The following is a 12,688-nucleotide window of genomic DNA, read 5'->3' as shown; positions in this document are numbered from 1 at the left end:
CAGGGGTTAATGAGGGCTGCTGGGGGCATGGCAAAGCCCCTGGTGGCTGGCTGCCTGCTCACTCTCCTAATCCAGAGATTGTTATGCAGCAGCATCCACTATTCAATGGACAAGGCAGGTGGGGAGGAAGAGGGGGAACCCTCAGAAAGGTTCAGGAGCTGTGCTCCTGTGAGCTCCTGCTGAATCTGAGGCTTACCTTTTATAATGAAACGTCCTCCTCAAGAAGAGCTCTGTGGCGCAGAGTGGTAAAGCTGCAGTCGGAGCCCTCTGCTCACGACCTGAGTTCGATCCCAGCGGCAGCTGGGTTCAGGTAGCTGGCTCGAGGTTGACTCAGCCTTCCATCCTTCCGAGGTCGGTCAAATGAGTAGCCAGCTTGCTGGAGAAAACGTGTAGATGACTGGGGAAGGCAATGGCAAACCACCCCGCAAAAAGTCTGCTGCGAAAATGTCCTGATGCGGCATCACCCCAGTCGGAAACGACTGGTGCTTGCACAGGGGACCTTTATCTTTTTTTTAATCTCCTCAATCATTCCATCATACCAAAGCTCTTGTTCCGTCTATAAGAATGCCGTTCGGAGACCATTCGGTTCTACTCCATCAGTGGAATGCTAGAAACAATACGCTGATGGAAATTAACTGGCCCGTTCCTGGGATGTGAATGTCAAAGTAATGTTTTCAGAACTCACAGCAATTAGCACCATGGTGGAAGATTCCCTGGATGCCAGGGTTCCCCTTCAACTGCCCGGATAATTACTGTAATTTTTATTTCCAAAGTTCAGTGAAATCTCTGCCTTTCTTTACTCGTTTCCCCCACTTGGGGGGCTTTTGAGCATGCACAAAGAGACACAAAGCCATCCTGCTATCTCGCAGGGGGTTATGACCTTGCAGACAGACAAAGATCTGAAATGAACTATTTCGCCCCTTGAGAATGGCTAAGATGAACGTCGGACCTGGCAGGACAGAGGAAGAACAATAAGCGATCCCTGCTGATTGAAACCTTTTTTTCCCTTCTGCCCGAGCAGAGAGGGAAATAATACCAGGCAGAGAAGTTTGGGAAATGAGGTCAGTCGTACAAACGAACAAATCTCTCAGCCAGCGCCCTTGACCCAGCGGGGGCTTTGGACTTGTGTTTCTCAAGCAGCCGTCTCTTCCTGCCAACAACGATGACAAAAAGCAAGTTATGATATAGTGCCGGAGTTTGCCTGTCCAAAGGGGAAAGAAAATAAGAACACCAACAGACCTGGAGAATACCAGTGGAGAGTACCTGGTGTACCTGGAGAGTTCCAGTGGTCCTTCTAATCTAGCTTAATTTTTTTTTTACCAGTGGTCAACCAAATATTGAACAGGATAGCAGGGCATATTTCCTGATTGTTTGGCCACAGAAACTGATTATTGTCAGCTCCTAAATTGTCTTTAATAATCTGAGCCAACTTGGTGTAGTGGTTAAGTGTGCAGACTCTTAGCTGGGAGAACTGGGTTTGATTCCCCACTCCTCCACTTGCACCTGCTAGCATGGCCTTGGGTCAGCCATAGCTCTGACAGAGGTTGTCCTTGAAGGGAAGCTGCTGTGAGGGCCTTCTCAGCCCCACCTATCTCACAGGATATCTGCTGGGGGGGGGGGGGTGAAGATATAGGAGATTGTAAGCCGCTCTGAGTCTCTGATTCAGAGAGAGGGGTGGGGTATAAATCTGCAGCCTTCTTCTTGCTGAGACTCAGGAAAGGGTTTTATTGACAGACACATTATAGCAGGTATGACAATATGGCTGCTAACAGACCGGCACTTCAGGCCGACTCAAAAAATCCTTCCACAAGCTGGCTCTCCAGCAGGGAAGTGAGAATGAAGTGAGGATTCGGGGGCAGACATTTCATTCTAAAAATCTGAAATTATCTCCATTCTCCATTTATTTATTTATTTTATTTTGTAGGCTTATATTCTGCCCTTTCCCATAAAGGGCTCAGGGCGGATCGCAACATGAACTGAACAACAATAAAAAAACCCCCCTACCATTTAAATTTAAACAATACAATAAAATGAGCAAATCAAAACAACAGAACAAGACAACAAATCAGGTGCATCGTCAGGCGGGAAGGGCACATTTCGCAGGATACGGCAGTTTTCTGCCCAAGGCGAAATGATGGTGATAAAAAATAGGAGAGCACCATAGTCTGTAAAGCGTGATGTTCCAACAAGGGAGGCTAACTGATGGACGCCTGCTGCCTCAACCAAAGGCCCAGAAGGCACAGATAGTGGCCGCTGCCAAGTCCACGTTCTTTCATCTTCGACGGGCGAAGCAGTTGGCCCCCTTCCTGGAGCACCGTGACCTAGCAATGGTGATCCATGCTACGGTCACCTCGAGACTGGACTACTGCAACGCCCTCTACATGGGGCTGCCCTTGTGCTGAATTCGGCGGCTGCAGCTGGTGCAGAACGCGGTGGCTAGGCTGTTGTTGGGGCTCCCAAGGTGGGAGCACATACAGCCGGGGCTGCGCGGGCTGCACTGGCTGCCAGTGGCATACCGAGTTTGCTACAAGGTGCTGGTTATCACCTTTAAAGCCCTATATGGACGAGGACCTACCTTCCTGAGGGACCGTCTTTCCCCATATGAGCCCCAGAGGGCACTGAGGTCATCCGGGAAAAACCAGTTGACTATCCCTGGGCCAAGGGAGGCCAGACTGAAGGCCACCCGGGACCGGGCCTTCTCTATCACCGCTCCACTACTGTGGAATCAACTCCCTGAGGAGGTGAGGGCCCTACGATGTTTAGATGGATTCCGTAGGGCCTGTAAGACCCACCTTTTCAAGATGGCCTTCAACTAGTGACAAAACTAGTGACAAAGCTAGAGGCTGCTGAAAATACTTTTATTCTTTGAAACTCACTGATAACCTTTATTGTTAACGCCTTATTGTTATGCTAATTTTAATAATTTGTAATTGTTTTAACTATGTTTTTATAAGTATAATTGATGTAATGTGTATTTTATGGTGTGAGCCGCCCTGAGCCTGCTCCGGCGGGGAGGGCGGGATAGAAATAAAAAATTATTATTATTATTATTATTATTATTATAACAGATCTGTCTTACAGGCCCTGCAAAATGATGGTAATTCAGGTAGGGCCCGGATCTCCATAGGGAGCTGATTCTACCAGGCAAGGGCGGCCGGGGGGGGGGTACATCAGAAGAGGTTCAGACCAATGGTCCATTCAGTCTAGCATCCTGTCTTACACAGGGGCCAACCGGTTCCTCTGGATGGTCAACAACAGGGTATAGAGGCTGAGGCCTCCCCCTGATAAGAACATCAGGAAAGCCCTGCTGGATCAGACCTATGGTCCATTCAGTCCAGCATTCTGTCTCACACAGTGGCCAACTAGTTCCTCTGGAGGGTCAACAACAGGGCATAGAGGCTGAGGCTTTCCCCTGATAAGAACATCAGGAAAGCCCTGCTGGTCCATTCAGTCCAGCATCCTGTCTCACACAGTGGCCAGCCAGTTCCTCTGGAGGGTCAACAACAGGGCATAGAGGCTGAGGCTTTCCCCTGATAAGAACATCAGAAGAGCCCTGCTGGATCAGACCAGAGATCCACCTAGTCCAGCCTCCTGTCTCACACAGTGGCCAACCAGTTCCTCTGGAGAGCCAAAAACAGGGCAGAGAGGCTGAGGCCTTTCCCTGATAAGAACATCAGAAGAGCCCTGCTGGATCGGACCAGAGATCCATCTAGTCCAGCATCCTGCCTCACACAGTAACCAGAACATTCTTCTGGAGGGCCAACAACAGGGCAGAGAGGCTGAGGTCTTCCCCTGATAAGAACATCAGGAAAGCCCTGCTGGTTCAGACCAATGGTCCATTCAGTCCAGCATCCTGTCTCACACAGGGGCCAACCAGTTCCTCTGGAGGGCCAACAACAGGGTAGAAAGGCTGAGAACTTCCCTTGATGTTGCCTCCTGGCTCTGGGATTTAGAGGCTTAGTGCCTCTGAATGTGGAGGTTCCCCTCAGTCATAGGCTTGCCACTCTCCAGGTCCCAGCAGGGGATCCCCTGATTTTGCAGGCTCCCACCACCAGTCAGCTGGGAAGCCCCACCCCAACAGCTACCATGTGGCTTTCCACCTCGGAAAGGCCAGAAGCAGCTCAGGAGCTGCTTGCTTTTTGGAAGGTGTGTGTGCCTTTAAATTTCTGTAGGAGTCAGGCTGAATGGGGGTGGGGTGAGCTGACAGAACAACGTGGCTGTTCCCAGTGAACTGTGAAGCTGTGAGAAAGGAAGAGCCACCTGTACAATCCCTCCGTTTGTTTTCCATTCCTTTCAGAAGTCGTGTGCACAGTAAAGTAGAGAGCAAAGAATAAACTAGAACCTTTGGTTTCCCTGTGTTAGTTCTTCCCCGAAGAACTTGGTGGAATACAGCAGATGATTACATTCAGCAATTGAAATTGAAATTGACCTGTAGCCATCTAGCCATCTTAGGTATGATTGTGACCTATAGCACCTTATAGCACCAGTTTATCTATTTTAATTAATTTATAGAATTGAATTGTATTTTAAACTCTTGTTTACATGGTATTTTATTCTAATCATGGTGTTCCATGTCTGTGAGCCGCCCTAAGCCCGCCTTTGGCAGGGGAGGGCGGGATATAAAAATAAATTTACTTTACTTACTTACTTTACTTTACAATGTGAGTAAACTGCCCCAGTGAGACCACAAAAATGTGAGCTAGCAAACTGTTTATTTTGGCTGCTCTTTGAGTGTTTGTGTGTGTATGCTCACTTTCATTTATAGGACGTTCAGTTGCTGGGGGACTGAGGAAATGAAAGACTGTATTCAGGGGAACTGCACTGCTATATTTTTATTTATTTTAGGGAGTGGGGAAGTCTCCTGGCTCCACCCCCGAAGTCCCCAAGATATTTTCTGAGTTAGACCTGGCAACCCTACAGTCACCAGGCCAAGTAGCCATCGGTGGACTTATCCTCCATGAATATCTAATCCCCTTTTAATGCTGTTTATTCCTGTGGCCACTCTCTGTCTGGGGCAAGTGATGCTCTGCATTCTTGGTGCTTGGGGGGCACAGTGGGAGGGCTTCTAGTGTCCTGACCCCACCGATGGACCTCCTGATGGCACCTGGTTTTTCTGGCCACTGTGTGACACAGAGCGTTGGCCTGGATGGGCCGTTGGCCTGATCCAACATGGCTTCTCTTATGTTCTTATGTGACACAGAGTGTTGGACTGGAGGGGCCATTGGCCTGATCCAACATGGCTTCTCTTATGTTCTTATGTGACACAGAGTGTTGGACTGGAGGGGCCATTGGCCTGATCCAACATGGCTTCTCTTATGTTCTTATGTGACACAGAGTGTTGGACTGGAGGGGCCATTGGCCTGATCCAACATGGCTTCTCTTATGTTCTTATGTGACACAGAGCGTTGGCCTGGATGGGCCGTTGGCCTGATCCAACATGGCTTCTCTTATGTTCTTATGTGACACAGAGCGTTGGCCTGGATGGGCCATTGGCCTGATCCAACATGGCTTCTCATAGGCCAGTCTTCATCAGCTGCCTGAGTCTGATTTGAACCCATGTGGGCGTTTTCTCTCTACAACAGCCCAGCCTTGTGCAAAAGCCTATTGGCCGGTTTTTCCAATTTGTAATGATGGGTAGAAGGACTAAGAAGTTGGCCCTTCTGTTGTCCTCTTATCACACCTGTGGATTTCACACTGATCTTGATGCTTCTTCAGAGGTTTGTAGTTCAGGAAATAATGACCCAGAGGCTGCTGGACTAACCAGCAAGTGGGGTATGAATCGCGGCTGATTTTCCTCCCAGTAACGATAGATCATCCCATGGCTGAAGTATTTCTTTCTCTAGGACCTTTACTCCGCTAGCATTCTAAGCACTTTATCTTCCTCTGTATCATTAAGGGAGAGAGATTTTGTGCAGCAGCAGGAAACAATTTACACTTCGCAGCACGCAGACGGAAGCCGCAAACAGACGGCCAGCCTTCGAGAGTGCTAGAAGCACCACAAAATCAATGAGAGGAGAGAATGTCTAGATGGATCGTTTGCTCGAGCTTTCTAAAGTAAAGGGATTTCCTCATGTGCCAGTGTGGAAAACCCAATGAACTATTCAGTGCAATTAGAAAAAAGATGTTTGGCATGTTGTGGTATTGTTCCCAGTTTAAGAACATAAGGACGTAAGAGAAGCCATATTGGATCAGGCCAATGGCCCATCCAGTCCAACGCTCTGTGTCACATAAGAACATAAGAGAAGCCATGTTGGATCAGGCCAACACTCTGTGTCACACAGTGGCCAGAAAAACCAGGTGCCATCAGGAGGTCCACCAGTGGGGCCAGGACACTAGAAGCCCTCCCACTGTGCCCCCCAAGCACCAAGAATGCAGAGCATCACTTGCCCCAGACAGAGAGTTCCAACAATACACGGGGGCTAATAGTCACTGATGGACCTTTGCTTCAGATGTTTATCCAATCCCCTCTTGAAGCTGTGTATGCTTGTAGTTGTCACCTCCTGTGGCAGTGAATTCCATGTGTTAATTGCTTTTTGGGTGATGAAGTACTTTCTTTTTTCAGTTCTAACCTGACTGCTCAGCAATTCTGAGGAAATTCTGAGGAAGGAAAGAGGCTCTGGTACATCATTATTCTTGATAAGAGAGTCTGTGAGGAATAATTGGTTCTGTGTCCCAGACAGAGCAGGAGGAGGAGGAAGACCGAGAAAAGCAAAAGCAAAAACAAACACCTCTCTTCCACTACAATCTGCCATCTTTAGTAATTGTTTCTAGCTATTTTTTCCAAGGAAGTTGCTGGTTTTAAAAGAGAGAGAGAGACCGATTTCACACTCACATTACGTCGCTCTCACTTTTGTCTTCTCGGCGCAGCTTCCTTCCGATTTCCCGCTATCTGCCCCGGGACCCCAGCAAGGATCAGCATTTTCATGCAGCAAACAGAAACTGGTTTTTAGAGGTTTCTGTTTGCTGAGCAAAAATGCTGATCCTTGCTGAAGCCCCGGGGCAGATAGTGGGAAATCAGAAGGAAGTCATGCTAAGAAGACCTACTTAAGAGCGGCGTAAGGTGAGTGCGTAATCAGTCAGCGAGAGATGCCCTACTGGATCAGCCCAGTAGTCCATTTAGTCCAGCTACCTGTAAACCTGGGGCCCGGGCTATTTTTATAGCAGAAACTCCTTTGCATATTAGGCCACACATCCCTGATGTAGCCAATCCTCCAAGAGCTCTTAGTACAAGACCTACTGTAAGCTCTTGGGGGATTGGCTACATCAGGGGGAGTTAGGGTTGCCAATCCCCAGGTGGGGGCAGGGGATCCCCTGGTTTGGAGGCTCTCCCCCCACTTCAGGGTAATCAGAAAACGGGGCGGGGAGGGGGAGGGAAATGTCTGCTGGGAACTCATGATTCCCTATGGAGGCTTATTCCCATAGAAAATAATGGAGAATTGATCAGCAGGTATCTGGGGATCTGTGGGCCCTGTTTTTTGAGGTAGAGGCAGCAGATTTTCAGTATAGCATCCAGTGACTCTTCCCAATATACTCCCTAAGTTTCAAAAAGATTGGACCAGGGGGTCCAATTCTATGAGCCCCCAAAGAAGGTTCCCCTGTCCACTATTTCCTATGGAAGGAAGGCATTTAAAAGGTGTGCGGTCCCTTGAAATGTGATGGCCAAAACTCCCTTTGGAGTTCAATTATGCTTGTCACACCCTTGCTCCTGGCTCTACCCCAAAGTCTCCTGGCTTCACCCCCAATGTCCCCAGATATTGCTTGGAGAAACGTCGACTGAGGGGTGACATGATAGAGGTTTACAAGATAATGCATGGGATGGAGAAAGTAGACAAAGAAGTACTTTTCTCCCTTTCTCACAATGCAAGAACTCATGGGCATTCGATGAAATTGCTGAGCAGACAGGTTAAAATGGATAAAAGGAAGTACTTCTTCCCCCAAAGGGTGATTAACATGTGGAATTCACTGCCACAGGAGGTGGTGGCGGCCACAAGCATAGCCACCTTCAAGAGGGGTTTAGATAAAAATATGGAGCAGAGGTCCATCAGTGTGTGTGTGTCTGTCTATCATCTATTGGCCTGATCTAACATGACTTCTCTCATGTTCTTATGAGACACAGAGTGTTGGACTGGATGGGCCATTGACCTGATCCAACATGGCTTCTCTCATGTTCTTATGAGACACAGAGTGTTGGACTGGATGGGCCATTGACCTGATCCAACATGGCTTCTCTCATGTTCTTATGTGACACAGAGTGTTGGACTGGATGGGCCACTGGCCTGATCCAACGTGGCTTCTCTTATGTTCTTATGTGACACAGAGTGTTGGACTGGATGGGCCACTGACCTGATCCAACATGGCTTCTCTCATGTTCTTATGAGACACAGAGTGTTGGACTGGATGGGCCATTGACCTGATCCAACATGGCTTCTCTCATGTTCTTATGTGACACAGAGTGTTGGACTGGATGGGCCACTGGCCTGATCCAACGTGGCTTCTCTTATGTTCTTATGTGACACAGAGTGTTGGACTGGATGGGCCATTGACCTGATCCAACATGGCTTCTCTCATGTTCTTATGAGACACAGAGTGTTGGACTGGATGGGCCATTGACCTGATCCAACATGGCTTCTCTCATGTTCTTATGTGACACAGAGTGTTGGACTGGATGGGCCATTGGCCTGATCTAACATGACTTCTCTTATGTTCTTATATTTCATGAATTGGACTTGGCAATCCTAGGGGGAGTGGCCTACTATGCAAAGGAGCTCCTGCTACAAACAAAGCCCTGCTCGGGGCCCGATTCACTCCAGTGGCAAAGGCATGTCAAGGCAAGGCTACCAGAGGAGAACAAGGTGGAGTAATATGTGTGCTTCTCCATGTGACCTTGGAGTTTCAGGCACTGCAAAGAAACGACCTTGGTGTCGTGGCCTAAAGAGAATGTCAGAATCAGCCCCAAGTCTCTCCTTCTCTCGCTTTCGGTCAGACCTGTTTTTCCGAAGCCGAGGAAACGTGCGCAGGGGAAAGTTTAAAAATATTCACGGGCGCTACACTTTCCATCTTCTTCCAAACTTGATCGGTGTCAGTACGGGGACATCAAATGCAGCAGCGCAATGTTAATCAAGGGCAGTGACTTTTTATTTGAGTGAAGAAGGGTCGTGTCAGGGAAGACGCGGCCCTTTGATTGTTTACGGCAGCCTTTCCTTGACAGTGATTAAAATCCTGGCTCATCTGTTACAGCGGCTTCAAGAAGCAGAGACAGGAGGGGGCCGTACCCGGTAATGTTCGGCCGGGATCCAATCTTTCTTTTAAGCGCATGGACGCCCACGAAGCCACTTTATCCTGAATCAGACCTTTGGTCCATCAAAGTCAGTACTAGCCACGCCGGCTAGGGTTGCCAGGTCCAATTCAAGAAATATTTGGGGGCTTTGGGGGGGTGGAGCCAGGAAATATCGGGGGTGGAGACAGGAGCAAGGTTTGTGACAAGCATAATTTGAACTCCAAAGGGAGTGCCGGCCATCACATTTAAAGGGACCAGATACCTTTTAAAATGCCTTCTCGCCACTCGGAAATAATGAAGGATAGGGCACCTTCTTTGGGGGCTCCTAGAATTGGACTTCCTGGTCCAACCCTTTTGAAACTTGGGAGTTGTTTGGAGGAGAAGCTTCAGATGCTATGCTGCAAATTTGGTGCCACTTCCTCAAAAAAACAGCCCCCCAGAGCCCCAGATGCCTGTTTAGCCTGAGAAGAGATGACTCCATTATACCCTATTGGAGTTGGTCTCCATAGGGAATAAAGGAGTGCCCAGCAGATATTTTCCCTCCCCTCCTCCCATTTTTTATTTACATTATTTATAATCCTTTTTCCTCACTTCGACTCAGGGTGGATTACACAGAGTGAGTCAACACAATCGAAGGATGGGACATTCAATAAACAGTGCCAATAGGATTAGAGGGTTGTAACCCAACCGGAAGCTTAAAAAGAAAACTGAAGCAAAGCCATAAGTATTAACGTGACCCATTAAATGATACAAAATTTCAGCAGGATCCAAGTTTCAGCAAGCGATACGCAGTAGTATAGACCACAGTCCCTAACTGTTTTTCCAAGTAACTCTGTGAATCATTTAGAGTGCAAGTCTACTAAAGATAAAAGTAGTCCCCTGTCCAAACACCAGCTGTTTCTGACTCTGGGGTGACGTCGCATCATGACGTCTTTTTATGGAGTGGTTTACCATTGCCTTCCCCAGTCATCTACACTTCCCCCCCCCAGCAAGCTGGGGACTCCTTTTACCAACCTCGGAAGGATGGAAGGCTGAATCAATCTTGATGCAGCTGCTGGAATGGCCTTGGGTCAGCCATAGCTCTGGCAGAGGTTGTCCTTGAAAGGGCAGCTTCTGTGAGAGCCCTCCCAGCCCACCCACCTCACAGGGTGTCTGTTGTGGGGGAGGAAGGTAAAGGAGATTGTGAGCCGCTCTGAGACTCTTTGGAGTGGAGGGCGGGATATAAATCCAATATCTTCTTCTTCTTCTTGAGCAGTTACCTGAACCCAGCTTCCGCCGGGATCGAACTCAGGTCGTGGCAGAGAGTTTGGACTGCAGTACTGCAGCTTTACCACTCTGCACCACGGGGCTCTTGCTACACAGTCTACTACCTGTGTAGAAAAGCCCTACGACTCTATTTCTTCACCAGTCTCCCATGCAAGTTTTGCTTGGTATGCTGGATCTGCTACGTCTGCCGAAGATGAAAATAGATGCAACAAGTTGTAAATCACATCGTTGTGGATGAGAAAAATCTCTCTCCCCCCCCACCGTTTTGTACTCAGAATATCAAACGCTGCAATCAGAAGTAGTTTATGCGTAGTACTACAATTCTTCCTCTTGTATCGCCAAGGTCAGTATACCGCAGAGTTATTTTGATGCCTCCATTCCCGTTATGGAAATTTGTATACATGTTTCCGAAAATTGCCAATTTTCTTGCTATCATAGGCACTTCCTTGCCTTCCATCCGCCCCATGTGACGATTTGACTCCCTATCTCTTTTTCCAATCTCATCTCCCAGTCACTTGTATCTTGGACTCATAAGTCACTCTCTAATAATGCAGTCATATCTCGCCTCGTTGCTTTCTTATTTATGTATTTTTAATGTTCCCATCATTGCTTTTTCTCAGTGCAAACAATTTTAAAAGAGGCCTCCATGGCCGGTCATTTGCTAGCCTGGGCTTGCTCTGTGCTGAAGGCTGATTTTCTGAGCAACAGTGTTGTGTTGTAAAAGATGGGAAGGGATTCTAAAACTACCGGCATCATGGTATTTTTGTTAAGATATTTATACTCCACTTTGCTCTTCAATAGGGATCCAAAGCAGCTTACAATATCATGTCTCCTCCTCCTCCATTTTGTTTTCACAACAAAACTCCTGGGAGCAGTGCTCCTCTAAGCTGAGTTAGTGTGAGCTAGCTCATAGTTTTTCTAGCCTCGGGCTCACACTATTTTTGTCTTAGCTCAGGAAAAATGACCCCAGTGCAAGCTAATTTATGCAGTTGCTCACAACTTTAATGCCAATAGTAGAATTTTTGCTCACAAGACTTCACAGTTTAGAGGGAGTATTGCCCGGGAAGTAAATTAGGCTGAGATTATGTGACTGGTCCAGCATCAACCCAGTGAGCTTCCATGGCAGGATGGAGATATGAAGCTTGGTCTCCCAGATTTGAACCTCCGTCTCTTTCCAGTTCTCTCACCCCCACTAACCTCTGATACATGCAATTAAAAACTATAGAGTTTCTAGAGATTCCTAGGCTATCTGTTTTAACTTCCAATCTTTACCCAGAAGTGGTGGTGGGCAACAGCAGTGACTGGCAGGAGGTCTTCTGCCATAATTGGAGGCCTGAGCAGCCCTCATTTCCTTACCTACTTGGCCATTCCTTTATAGAATCATAGAGTTGGAAGGACCCCCAAGGGCCATCTAGTCCAACCCCCTGAACAATGCAGAAAACTCACAAATACCTCCCCCTAAATTCACAGGATCTTCATTGCTGTCAGATGGCCATCCTAGCCTCTGTTTAAAAACCTCCAAAGAAGGAAGAACCCACCACATCCTGAGGAAGCCTGTTCCACTGAGGAACCGCTCTAATGGTTAGGAAGTTGTTCCTAATGTTGAGCTGGAAACTCTTTGTGATTTAATTTCAACCCATCGGTTTCTGGTCCTACCTTCTGGTGCCACAGAAAACAATTCCACACCATCCTCTATATCACTGCCCTTCAAGTACTTGAAGATGGTGATCGTATCACCTCTTCAGCTGCCTCCTCTCCAGGCTAAACATGCCCAGCTCCTTCAACCTTTCTTCATAGGACTTGGTCTCCAGGCCCCTCACCATCTTCATTGCCCTCCACTGGACCTGTTCCAGTTCTATATCCTTCTTAAATGTCTATATCTGAACCCGTTCCAACTTGTCACATCCTTCTTTAAAGGAGACCTGATTCCATGTGTCCCAAATCAGTGTGTGAGTTGACTTCAGATACTTTCATCAAAACTATGGAGATATGGAAGAGCACATGATGCCAGTGATGTCACTATGTCATTTCTAGGTGTAACCTGAAAGTGGCAACGGGTAGCTCTAGGAATTGCTGTAAATTCAAGTGATTCCTAGAGCTATCCATTGTTACTTCCTGGTTGTACCTGGAAGTGTCACACTAGCA

This window comes from Heteronotia binoei, chromosome 9, assembly GCF_032191835.1.
Source record: "Heteronotia binoei isolate CCM8104 ecotype False Entrance Well chromosome 9, APGP_CSIRO_Hbin_v1, whole genome shotgun sequence".
Lineage (NCBI taxonomy): Eukaryota > Metazoa > Chordata > Lepidosauria > Squamata > Gekkonidae > Heteronotia > Heteronotia binoei.
Note: the sequence above shows the minus strand (reverse complement) of the source record.